The following is a 12,935-nucleotide window of genomic DNA, read 5'->3' on the forward strand; positions in this document are numbered from 1 at the left end:
AAGCAAGGCTTGGGTCCAGCGATGACATCAGCTTGTAATGGGGGCCAGATGAAAGGAGGGCTGGCCGGGGAGGCTGCTTTTCATTACGTGGGTCGCTCATTGAGGGGGGGCTGCCTGAAGCACTGCAGGCCCTGCACGTCTGAGCTGCTCGTCCCATTCCTCTGCAGGCAGCCCAGAGCCTCGGAGCTGCAGCCTAACCTCCCTGTCCTCCAGGCTCCAGCAGCCGCCCCAAGCCCCGCGCCCAAGGCAACCCGGCCTCCACGCCCGCCCCCACCCCACCTCTCACCACCTCATCCGGACCCACGCCGCAACGAGAAGGCGCCCTCCCTCAGCATGACAGCGAGCGACTGACCTGCTTGAGAACAATTCTTCAGAGAGGTAAGTCTTCAGAACTACTTTATTACCTGCTACGCTGCACGAGATATGTCACCACGGGTTGTTTGCTTCCGGCTAGATTATGAAAATCTGAACTTTATCCTGCCCCCGCAGTTCAGAGATTGCACCGGCATAGGGTAACATTGCACCAGTGCAATTTTCACCATCGTTTGCACAAACCTAACGGTGACAAATAAATACAGATATAAAATTTTTACATTTGCGGCACCAACTTGCTCGTTCAAGGACGACGTCGTGTACCAGTATTTTGAACAAGTATCGACTTGGCCACTGCCGGGCTATGCAAGTAACGGTGCAGATTTGCACCGGCAGCAGTGCAAAATTGCCTGATGCTGGTGTGGTCACTAATGTAACCACTGGTGCATTTGGAGCCCAGAGCAGCTATGTATTATTCATTATAAATGGCAGTGTGAGGCCATTTGCACTGGTGCAAAATTGAAGCTCATCCGTTTTGCAAAATGCATCACAAAGAAGAGATGCAGTCGGTTTTGAGGATGACTGGAAGGAATTAGAATTTGCTCACATTCTTCACCTAGAAGTTTTCGAACCGCCTGGATTAATTCAGTGTAATAACTAAAACGTCAAGCCCTGACAATAGTCACGTAAATTAGCACCAGGATTAACGTTTATCACGTAAACCAGGATTGGACAATTGTTCACTAGTGCTGGCGATTTTACATGTCTGCTGGGCCACTGTGCATGCAATAGGGCGGGGTCATTGTGAAAAGGTAATACACTGATACAGCACCAGACTGATTAAAATCCTGTCTTTACACTCACTATCTGGAGACAATGGTTGTTGATGCAACCGTCACTTTGAATTTGCCCGGCACCATTGCAATTTACTTAGGGCCAAATTTATCATGTCTTTGCATGGGGACAGTGTCACAAAAATTAATGCAAATTGGTGCAAAGTCTTGAATTGGGATTTACTTTCCAACGCAAACCTGGATTTACTCCGGAAAGCGCCCTACAGTAATGCAACACAGTACTTTTCTTACTTTGTGTCGAAGGGTGTCCCAAGGGTGGTACAAGGGCGTTCCCATCCGCACCCTTGCACTGTGGTGAAAGTGTGTGTGCATGGGGCAAGGCAGAGTAAAGTGTGCTGGGGAAAGCAACAGCTGCATGTGTGAGTAGAAGGGGCTCTGTTCTGATCTCTCCCTTTCACAAAACACAAAAACTGTGGTTACTACTCTGCATTCATGATGTTTTAGTACATTTGCTGCTTAATATCAGCAGATTGGTTATAGTAATTGTCCATTAATTCGGTTTTTTAGTTTTTATCGAGCAGGATGCACTGTGTAACTCTGTAGTGTAACTTTAATAAAACTATCTTCTGTATATCGCACGTTTATTGAGAAACTGGTCCTCAGTTTCCTCCATCACCGCAGGCTCCCTGCCGCCGTGTGTCCTATGGGATGTCTTCATAAAGCACCTATGCACAGTTTTCTCTTATTACTTGCGTATGCACGTTTGTCTTCTCAGGTTTTAAGTTAGGTTTCCTTTTCTATATAAATTATATGGGTTATGTGGTAATGTTTAATCCAAAATAAGTGCCTTCAAATAAAGTCCGTGTTTGTACAGCGTGAACTACTCACCTTTACGGGTCCTCAAGGCCATTGTGGAAGTTAAGTGAGCTATTGCCCAGAATCACACGGTGCTGAGCAAACTGCTGCCGGAGCCGGGGATCGATCCGTGAGCCCTGTGCTCCGAAGTCCGCTGCCCTGGCCGCTGCACCACACCTCTCCAAACGTTCGCCCCCATGTACAGGGACCAGGTCCATACCTCGACAGGCAGGCTCTATGCTCGTGCAGAGGTAGCCAAGGAGGGTGGGGCAGGTTGGCACACTGTTCTCCTAGCAGCAGCTAAGTTGCCTTTAGGGGCCAGGAGAGAACATGGTTGGGAAGGTTGCCATATTGGCACCATCAGGCCTGAAGTCATCCATAGTAGTGCAAGCTTCTTGCAGTACTCGCCAGTATCAGCTCCTACAATCATAACCAGGAACAGCCTCACACTATCCAATAGTGTCAGCCACTCCAATGCTCATGGCAACTTCCCACTGTGTCTACTTGCAACCTCTTCACGCTGACTACTAGTGACTTCTCGAAATCCCCACTTGCACCCGCCTCTCACACTGCCAACCAATGCCAGCTTCTCACTATTCCAATTTCTAGCATCTCCTCACACATGCTACTGCCCAGTCCTCGCGAAGCCCACCATCACCATTACCCACAATGCTATTGATCAGACTATCCGCTCCTCACACGGCTCACTAGAGACAAGTGCCTACTTTCTCAGCTTCTCACCAGTGCAGCTCCACTCCCCGCCTACAATTGACAGCTTCTGACACTGCCTGCTATGGCAGTTTCTGAAACTGCCCACCAGTGCCAGCTACTCACATTGACCAACCATCACAGCTTCTCACCACATCTAAATCTGCTTGGTCATTTGAGAGAGTAGTTCAGAAGCCATGACCATCCAGTTGTTGGCCCTTCCGAAAAGACTGTTCACGAGGATGTCACTATTATGCCGTTTATGGAGGTGGTGATTTTGCAGGAAGTAGATTGGTTGAAGATGGACAGATCGAAATACAGAATGCGTAGAGGGAACACATATGTCAGGGGACGGAAGGCAGGCATGTTCCACCCATGGATTTATGAGGAGAGAGCTTTGTCTCTTTCGCTGCGGCGTGTCGAACATTCTCTGAGGGGAGACGGGCGCTGGTCCATTGCAGTGCTCTTCAGACTCGGTCACGGGGTGACTCCCCATCGTGGGGTGCAAATAATTAGTCTGTGTAATACGACGCTGTAGCAGGACTCCAAAAAAAGTCCGATCCACGTGTGTCTCGCAGTGACGTAACGTCAAATGACGCCTCCCCTGCAGAATGGGATGAGGGTCCATGAGGCGCTCCATTAAAACTTCCGCAGGCATTTCACACCGGCAGCTTACAATATTTTAATTTCACATTCGGAAAAAAATCAATTCTTTTAAAATGCCAGGTACCCCACCCAGCATTACCTGAACATTTTGGCTGTCTTACCATGCTGTACCTCAGACATGTTTATATTATAATAAATTGATAAGTACCATTAAATATTAATTTTCGCAGGCATTTCTTGGAATATGTACAAACATCCCCTTTTGTATCGATTTCTTGGAATATGTGCCATCGAGTTTTAGCTCCCGTGTGGCATTTCCAATTGTATATATAAAGATTATGACAAAATGTTTCGGGGGTCCAAGACCTGGGGGCTTATTTACAAGCCTCTTGCGCCACCTTTGCGTCACTTTTCCCATATTAAAAATGACGCAAAAGCGGCGCAAGGGCCTTGTAAATCTGCCCCCAAATTTTTAGGGGAAGCGGGCTAGGCATGACAACGTTTGAAAATCCCTGTTGTAATGGGACTGGATACTGCAGCTCACCAGTCTCTGGGGGACGAGCCGAGGCTGGTCCTGGGGGTGGAAACCCTGGTTCTGGCTCAAGGGAGTCCCTGCTGCTTCCGGTTATGGGCAGGGCCGGACTGTCCCTTTATTGCATCGGGCATTTCCCCGGTGGGCTGGAGCACTTATGGACTTGGGCATATAAGTGCTCTAAAAATCACGGGGCATTGGACTAGCCTAGAGGCTTGGTTTTGAATGTATTCTAGGCAATTGGTGAGGGATTTGTTAAGACTGGATACAGGAAGTTGGAATAATCAATTCTTGATCCTAGCCAGGAGGCTTTTGCTGTTCGATTAGTATATCCTGCTAGAAACTGTGCACGCTTCTGTAATTTCCTCAACTGCAAACTACAGGTTGCTGCCAGAGAAGATACTTGTGAGGCCATTTTGAGCTTCTTCTTATCAATCTAACCCCGAGTCTTTTCACTACAGGCGACATGTTAGGAAGATGCACAAGTTAAGCAGGCTCAAATATGTCATCTCGAGTGAGGGCTGTCTCTCAGTTATGAGGATTTCCTTTGTATCAGAGTTCGGTTCCAGCCAATTTAAAAGCATCCATCTTTTAATCTCCACAAAGCACTGTCAGAGTCCTTTGGTTGCATCTAGGGACTGTCTAGCTGAAAAAGCTGTTGAGTGCCATCTGTACAGGTGTACAATTGCAGAGAAAAGGAACAAATCATCAGGACCAGAGGTTGAATGTAGATATTAAAGAGGTAAGGTGACAGTTCTGATCATTGAGGGACCCCACACACAACGAATGATGTCTTAGAACGGAAATTTGCCAATGATAACTTTTTGAGAATGATTTTCTGGAAAGGAGGCCAAACAGTTTAAGTCCTGGCCAGAGGTGCAATATCTGGTAGCCTACTGAGGAGGATGGTACAGTCTACAGTGTCAAATGCCACAGATCGATCAAACAGTATCAGGGCATCAGTGGCTCCTTTGATGACAATTCTGTTCCTCATCCTCGTCGAGACCCGGTTGTACCTCGTCTTTTGACCAGAAACCTATGGTGTTTCTTGGGGATAGAAACCCAAGGTGGTACTGAGGAATTGGATTCAACTGGTAGTTGTTAGTGATAAGAGCCCCTGAATGTTCTCGATGACAGGAGGCTGGTTGGTTCTTTTCGGGAGTCCTAGTGTATTCTGGGTCCACGAGACCACCATTAGTTGTCTGGATTGGATGCCCGGGCAGATTCTGGCGACTTCTGTGGTGTAGTAGTGCTACTTCTTGGGGTTAGGAGCCCTAACTATTAATGGGGTTTGGGGCAGCTGCTGTTTCTGGGACTTGGATAGAAACCCATTTGCTTCTTGAGTTCTTGTTTGAATGTTTCTGGTGATAGGCGCCTCCGTTGAATTTGAGGCATTAAACCCCTTCTATGATTTGAGGCTTAGAAGCCCCTGACAGTTGTGGGGCGTTCAAGCTCCAGTTGGTTTGAGGTCTCAACGCACCTCCCAGTTTTCGGCACTGAAGCTCTTGCTGGTTCTGAAGCACTGTAACTATGCTCCTTCAATTGCACTTACATTCCTGCTAGTTTTGAATTCCTGCCAGTTCTCAGGCATTGAAGCTCTTGCTGCTCCTAAGACACTAAAGCTCCTACTTATTCTGAAGCATTCTAGCGCTTGCTGGTTTTGAAGCATTGGAGCTACTGCTGGTTCTGAGTCATCGAAGGCCCTGCCGCTTCTGAGGCATTACGCCCCTGCCAGTTCTGAAGTATTGAAGCCCCTGCTGGTTTTAGGCTCAGGATCACGTGATGGTCCTGAGGATGGGAGAACCGGATCATTTTATGAGAACCAAGGCTGTCACTGTCTCTGTATTGAAGCCAGTGGTACCTTCCTCTGGTATACCACTTTGAATTCCTTCACTGTACCAGAGAAGCAACTCATTCAGGAGGGAAGTTCAAAACGAAAATATGAGGGGTTTATCCGAGCTGCCCCATGGAGTGAGGTCCACTTCCTAATTACTCCTGTTTCAGCCCGGATCTTTTATCTACAAAGAGATCGTTGATCCCTAACAATCATGCACTCCGTCCTTGTGCCCCAAACCTTGCGTTCTTAGAATGAGGTTGGGCTTCCACAAGTTTAGGAACTATTAACACCCCACTGGTTTAAAAGACAAACAGTTCTCTTTCTTGACTAGAGATGAAGCACTGGGCAGAATAAAAATATATATATAATTTCTCCCATACCATTCTAGGACATCTGCTATCTTCACAATCATTCTTAAAATCACGAACCCCCCAAAAAACCCTAATGAAATCCAAGTCATTACAAAAAAAGTGACAAGGAGCTGACTGGGAGTTGCTGTGATCCTAATGATAGGCCACGTGGAGCAGATGACTAGATGTACCTGCAGATCGCAGGAGTGGAGAGATCTTGTTACCTTTAAAGCACACTCCTAAGGCTTTCAGTCAGTCTTCCTCTGTGAGAAGCTCAGAAATGTGTTTCTTATTTTAGGCGACTCAGAGTTACAATATCTTGGCCCTTCACTTGCTTCTGAAATTAACTGTACTTCTAAACTCGGTTTCAAATGATAGAGTGGAAAGATGTTAAGTTTGAAGGGGCTTCTAGCTCATTTGGAAACTTGCGAGGTGTAAGCAGGTCATTGGGGGAATGGATGGTCACTTCTGATTTCTGCTTTTTGGAATACGCAGTCCTGACATCACTCCCTACTTCATACTTGTTTCCAGATAAAGTGCAGAGTAGATGCATTAAATGAGAGAAATGTATGTAACCCAGCCTACATGAAAGAGGACTAACAAAAAGGCAGTGATTGACCTCACATATCAAGAGTCTCTTGATCTCTTTGAAAAACAAGATCTTCCACAATCACAAAACTTGATCTTCATAAAATGGAGGGGACTATAAACAGGACACATGATCTTCATGATTTTGAGGCTTCCTGTACTCACGTGACATGACCAACACGTACAATGACAAGACTAAAGCTTCAGGAAATTGAGAGCTCCTACAATCACAAATCATCTTCTTCATGAAAATGAGAGCTCCTACGATCACAAGACTTGATTTTCATGAAATAAGCAGACACAAAATTGCAAAAAGTGATCTTCATGAAATTGAGGACTTAAAAAACATAAGACTTTTTTCATAAAATCATAGGCTCAAAGAGTTGATCTTCATAAAATCAAGAAATTCTCCAATCACGATACTTGATCTTCATGACATCAAGAGATCCTGCAGTCAAAAGACCTGATCTTCATGAAATTAATAGACTTATAATTTCGAAACATGAGCTTCTGTCAAGGACTGGACACTACTAAGGTACATCAATTACATTTTTGATTGCTTGAAGAAAGAGCAAATTCTCCTAGTCACCGTGGTGCAATGCTGTACTTAATACATACATGAACAAGTGTCAAGCATCTCATCAAAAGGATGACAGGAGGAAAAACACAAGGGTAAGGAAAACTCCTTGGCAATCTTGGAGATTCTTCATTGCAGATGATGGAAAATGCAAAGGAAAGGAAACACAGACAACATGCCACATTCCACATAAGCAGTACCATACCAGAATGCATCCTTCAACACCAGTATCTGAGATCATGGCCCAGTCCCAATTTGCAGATACAGTACTTCTCAATTTGAAGAGAGCATTACAGAATATCCCGACCCTAGACTAGTATCATTACTCACAAGTCATACCCAACTTTACATAAGCAATATCCTTAATAATATGTGCCCTAGACTAGAAGCATTACTTGCAAGGTGTACTCAACCTACAACAAGCAGTACTACAAAACATACCGACACTAAAGTATCAGCATCATGGTGAGATCATTACCTGCAAGAAACACAAGAAGTACCAGGCTGTTCCTAATGAGAGCGGGGGTTTAGTGTTGGTGGCACCCGTGCGTCGTGGTAGAACGCGTGGGTATCCAATGTGTTGGATATAATGGCCTCACACACCCTTGCAGGTGTCATGCTTCATCATCGGCAATGCTCCTCGTTGGGTCAGCGGTGCAATACCCAACGGGCAACACCTCAAAGAGGGGCTCTTTGGCGGAGATCTTTTTCCAACTGCCGTATGGGTGAAGTGTGGGTGAGGGGCCAATGCTGTGTAGACGTTGTGGAAGTTAAAATTGGGGTAAAGGGTACCAGGATCAGGTTTATTCTAGCGGACCCTTATTCCAAGTTAAAATAAAATGTAGAATAGGCTCGGAGGGAAATAATGCTCCCTGGTGCGAGTCTAGACTAGTGGACATAATAATAGGTCGACATGTTTCTCGCTGATTGTCTACTGACAAGCGATTCTTCAGGACCGAATATAAACAAACAGTATGTGCTATTTTAAACTATCTACAGAGAGCCTTTACCTTGCTACAGAACAGTATTCCAATGCGTGTAAAGGGTCAAAAGTACCTGTGTTGTGCTGTAATTGCCTATCTTAGTGGACGTGCGCTACAACAACAGCACCCGGCAGGTAGAGTTCCGGGTTCAACCTCTTAGTTTTCAGGTTTTTAAATCCCGTGTCTCCTCGGGTGGACCTACCCCTCTCCGCCGGGTCCGGGACCTACCACTCTCCCTTTGAGTGGTAAACTCGCCCTTTTCACTGTCTCCCTTCTTTGAAAACATCATTACCTGCAAGTCATCCAAATACTTACACAAGCATTTGAACAAGTCATGCTCAACCCACAACTAGCAATATCTCAGAATACATCCAACCCTACACTAACAATATTAGAGAGCATCTAAACATGGAAAAAGAGTATACAAGTCCATACCCAACTTTATAGTCTCAATGTTATAAATCATGCCCTGCCCTAGACAAATGGTATCACCGAACATGCCAACACTATTAACATCTGATCATTCCACACGTTACACTGCACGGTGCAGTCATTCTTACTTTAACAATGTCATTAAAAAACTCATGCCTAAGCAAGCAGTTTCACCCATTCACACACCAACAATTACACAGATCATGCCCAACCATACACCAACAATATAATTGATCATCCCAACACTTAACAAGCAATATCACAGATCATGCCTGACAATAGAACAGAAACATCCCATGTCCCATATGATATCCATATCCGGATGTGGAGCATCAAACATAGCACACAACTCTACACCAACATTACCACAGATCACACCCAAACCTACACCAGCAGAGTCAGAAATTGTACTCAAACATAGATGAGAAATATCCAAGATCAAACACCACTCAACACCAGCATTACAAAATACTACTTGTCTACCCCACCAGCATCACAGATCATATCCATACCACATAAGCAGTATCACAGATCATATCCTGCTATACACTCCTTGGTGCAAGCACCAACTCCCACCTTAGCAGCCCATCAGGGCCGGTCTGGGAACCAAAACCGGCCCTGGCAAAGTGCTCGAACGGCCCCCCCACCCCCCAGGGGGGGGATGGGGGTGCGACCGCGTTCTTTGCCGGGGCCGGTTTTCGGCCGATTTTGTTACAGGGCCGTTGCTGCAAAAACGGCCCTGTAACAAAAACGGCCCCCAGGGGCCCAAAACCGGCCCCCACCCATGCGGCACACCGGGGGATTGCCCGGTGCCCGCAACGGCCAGTCCGGGCCTGCAGCCCATAGGCCACTGTCACTAGAGGCCAGCAGTAACACAGTGAGATCATATCTCACCTTGTAGTGCAGTATCACAGGAATTAGCCACTCTTTCTGAGTATTATCAGAGTCCATACATCACTCTGCCTAAGTAGTATCACAAATCATACCGCATCTTTCAACCTCAGCAAAGTTCATACACCAACCTGTACCACAAGCATCACAAACAAAAACCCACACTACATAAGCCACACCACAAATGATATTACCTTTGGTTAGAATTATCACAACACACAGTAAGTGAGCATGGTTATAACTTCAGCATACCCTACACCAGCAGCATCACACATGTATACAACTCTGACAGCTGTGTTACAGATCATACCTATTCCTACAGGTCACAACAGTTGTCTTATTGATCATTTGTAAATGTGCACCAAAAGTACCATGGAACACGCCCCACACCAGTAGTTTCAGCATGCAAACCCCCAAACTACATCAACAGTTTCTGAGGTCATACCGTAGCACACATGAACTTCACTGACCAAATCAGAGATCATATCTATCTATGGCAGCAAAATCACAAGTCACACAACTCTATAACAATGTAGTCGTCCACGTCCCCCCAGACTACACGTGCAGTATTACAGGTCATGCCTCATTCAACACGACAGTATAATCAATGATACCCCATTTAGCAATAGCAGCATCAAAGATCATATCTGAATCATACCAATGTCAGGTTCATACATCACCCCAAATAAGTAGGCACATCGTGCATAACATTTTACCAACAATATAAGAAACCACATCACATGCTCCACCAGCAACATTAGTTATCACAACCTACAACAACAGCATCAACATCATATCCCTCTCTACATCAGCAGTAGTAGTGATTGTAACACTCCCTACACCAGCAGTGTTACATTTGACAGCTACTGTACACCAGTAATATTAGAGATGTAAGATATAGTAAAGCCATTAATAGATGTAAATTATGCCATTTCTTTGAAACAACAGCACCAAGAGAGTGTGGGTGTCTTCCAGAGTTTGTTTCATAGATTCCTTCACAGACTGAAGTCTGGTTTGGTTTGTAATGATGTGCTCGCAATGATGTGATTTGAATATTTTGATTTCTTGATCCGTTAGGTGAATGTATCTGATTCATGGAGTTGTGGATGGGTGTTCCCGATTTTTGGTGGGTGGAAAAGGAGAGGAGTACCAACTTGCTGCCTCATGTTTTTGCATGCTCTTTGTCAGGTACATAGAAATGTGATTAAGGCATTTGATGGCAGCCAGTACTTTTGGGCACCGTAATTTGTTAGCGTGTAGAAATGTCTAATTATGGACACTACACACTAGTAGTGTCAGAGATGGTGCCACCTTCACACACCAGTACTGTCTGTAAGACCTAGCCACAGCGGCACAATGCCTCACAGTGTTTTGGACCCTCGCAAGGTGGTTTCTGAAAGTCAAGGCGGACGAAATGGTCCTGGAGTCCTATTTGGATGACTTGAGAGATGAAAAAATAAGAAATGACACTAGCTGGTACAAAAAATTCTGCGATATCTGATTGGTCAAACAAATGGGAAGATGAGGGACTATTGGGTAAAGCTGACATAGAAAATAGAGAGGTCATTGCAGTAGGTGGTAGGGAGACTACTGAAAATTAAAATTCTGGCCAAAAGACATGGGCACCTCCCGCAAACTATTTGCTAAAAATATAAATTGGAATATCTGCTGCATTCTCATCTCTTGATGTTCCCCTAATGAATTTTGTGTTGGAGTGATTCGTGTCATAGGGTGCTGTTGGAGTATGGAGACCTTTACGAAATGGTTTTGAAGACCAGAGTCTGTCAGTAAGACTTAGTGTACTGTACAACATGATGAAGCTTCACTTTAGTGATATTTTGCAGATGGTGCTGCCTCTCCTTTTTAGAGGAAGGCAGTGGTACCATAGGCATCCTTTTCATCACATTTGACTGGTGCTATTTCAGAATATTGATATCAAAAAGAAAAATTGTCTAACATAAATATCATGTCCTATATTGTGTTAAAAAGAAATCCCCTGATGCTGTGTAGATTGTGTACCAATACAGAAAAAAGTTAAATTGAAGGTATCCAGCCTCTACAAGAATCTGTGCAATGTGTAAACATAGAGTTTCTTGGGTCAAAGATTATACCCCAAGCACACTAAAAGTGTGACTGCAACGGTTTTTAGGTCGAGCCTGAGCCAGCGCGCATGGGCTGCACTGCGAGGCTTTTTGTAAGCACTCTAAACTACTCCGTGTGGGTCTGACTCCCCCACACATAGGATTGGCTTTTGCGTGTGTCTTTCAATAAAGAAAGCAGGCAAATGGCTAAAGGCGGGCGTAAGTCCCACCTCTTTTGAAAAGGTTTACTCCCACAGCTTTTTGCTGTCAGGAGCGAGCAGAGGCGCACAGGGCCACAGCTGCAGTGCCTCCTTGTCTCCCCTGCACCACTCCCACTTGTCTCCATGTGCCAACCCCCACCACTCCTCTTGAGCTGCTTGTTTAATAACATTACTGCATTGTTTTTGATTAATTTACAGATTATCTGACACAGGCAGCTGTTCTATTGTTTAGTCATCGTTCCAACATTGGGGCACCTTTATTTGAAAGTTTTCGAGCGTATTTGGTTAAACGTCCATTTTTTTGTACGTCACCAGCATCAAGTAAACTGACTACGCACGTTTAAACCATTATACTCCAGGAGAAAGTCAGAAAGGCAGGAGCACAGATGCAATCTTTCTGGGACACGGTGTAATGTGCTTATTAATGCTTTATACAGCGGGTCTGATAGTGTGTTGAGCCATATTCCCTTTAATGATAGGACAAAGACAAGAGCTTTCACATGGATACACACTGGAAATCAATACAGTTAGATTATTTAAATCAAACACTTATCATCAATTAGAATGGCATCATAACCAGTGAGATGAGGGAATGCCACTTTACACTGAATTGGTTCACCTGTATATATTTTTTTTAAAACACACCATTTGTTTTCAGTTGAGGTCCCGGCACTTGCACACTGCTACCAGGTTGCCTCTTTAATTGTGCTAGCGCTCACACACATTTTATTTTCAATGTATCATTCTAAAATGCTCATATGCCATGTTGGAATGGTAAATTAAAAGTGGCAAAATGACTACCTGTGTGTTATTAGGGAGGCACACATGCATACGGCAGGCATCTTGGAATGGTGAAAAGGCTTTTTTAGGTGTTCCAAAATGGCTACAACAGGCATGCTTGCATGCGCCTACATGGTGACATACTGGCAGCAATTTGTTTTTTAATTCACTGCTTTGGCATGGCCAATGGTCAATTCAGAACAGTAAATTAAAATAAGCATTTGCAATGCAATAGGTCTCACATTTACGCAAGTTTAAGCTATTGGCATTGTAAATGAGAATGCCTTTTATTAAAGTTTTAAAAACAAAAATAAAAGGCATTGTTATTTGCAATGTGAATATCTCAAATTCTGAGTGAATATCCTTGTATTTTCCAACAACTAGAAAA

General features: G+C 44.6%; 1 protein-coding gene across 1 annotated transcript in view; it reads left to right on the top strand.

Moving 5' to 3' along the window:
• Positions 1-253: 253 nt before the first annotated feature.
• COL6A3 (collagen type VI alpha 3 chain) overlaps positions 254-12,935 on the top strand; it is a 261,122-nt gene continuing 248,440 nt past the window's right edge. Inside the window, exon 1 of the mRNA XM_078681366.1 lies at positions 254-378. The gene's annotated coding sequence lies outside the window, so the exon portion shown is untranslated. The remainder of the gene's footprint in view (positions 379-12,935) is intronic.

Source organism: Lissotriton helveticus, chromosome 3_1, assembly GCF_964261635.1.
Source record: "Lissotriton helveticus chromosome 3_1, aLisHel1.1, whole genome shotgun sequence".
Taxonomy (NCBI): Eukaryota; Metazoa; Chordata; class Amphibia; order Caudata; family Salamandridae; genus Lissotriton; species Lissotriton helveticus.